Source organism: Scleropages formosus, chromosome 25 (genome assembly GCF_900964775.1).
Source record: "Scleropages formosus chromosome 25, fSclFor1.1, whole genome shotgun sequence".
Lineage (NCBI taxonomy): Eukaryota > Metazoa > Chordata > Actinopteri > Osteoglossiformes > Osteoglossidae > Scleropages > Scleropages formosus.
This window is the reverse complement of record NC_041830.1, coordinates 18,377,932-18,378,956: the sequence shown is the minus strand read 5'-3', so window position 1 is coordinate 18,378,956 and position 1,025 is coordinate 18,377,932.

Sequence of the window (1,025 nt, the reverse complement as noted above, 5' to 3'; positions counted from 1 at the left end):
CAGTGGTACTCTAAGTAGCATACAGTGGTATCGACAGTACTCCAGATCAAAACCAGAAAATCTCCTGATCATTTACTCAGGTGAAAAAAAAGAAATCTACACATCCTCATCTGTCAGTTATACTGGATAAAGGAAACAACCGTGTCGATCTGAAGTTCTCCTCTACAGCACTGACAGACTCTGCGATGTACTACTGTGCCCTGAGTCCCACAGTGACAGGAAACCCATTTACTCGGTACAAAAAGCTCACTGTGACTGAGAAACACTGCATTCTCACAATAACTGAAAGATCCACAGTAGTTTACTATATCAAATGGCTAATATATCATTTTTTACTAATTGCATTGGTTTATTTAAACTAAGGTATTGTAAAACCAGTTTTAAAATACGAGTTACACTTGTAATAAAGTGTAATAATAAAGTGTAAGTGTGGTAATAAAGAAACACATCAACATCATTGTAGAAAAAGTAAGTGTGAACAAACAGACAGCTCACACACACACACACACACACACGCGCTATCTGAACTGCTTGTTCCATATGGGGTTGTGGGGAGCCGGAGCCTAGCCCAGCAGCTTGGGGCGTCAGGGGGGACTCACCCAGGACAGGACACCAGTCTGCTGCAAGGCATCCCAAGTGGGACTCGAACCCCAAACCCTTTAGAGAGCAGGACCTGGTCCAACCCACTGTGCCACTGCACCCCCGTCAGCCTACAGTGAAAAGAATTAACAAACATCTGAGGAAATAATGGACTCAGTCCCAGGACCCATTTTTCTCAAGGATCTACACCTCAAGCTCATCTTCTACACTTCTCAATCGGAACTCACTCCCTAATAAATCCTGTCAGTCCCCACGGTGATTCAACAACTCTTAGATTTTTCCCACAATTCCTGTCATTCACAAGTATTTATAATAAATGCTCAAATGTGACACTTTTGAGTAATACGGGTCATTATATTATATTAACTCTACAATATAGTACAAGAGCTTGATGTGTTACTGCTCTTCTATGTAGTCTTGCCATA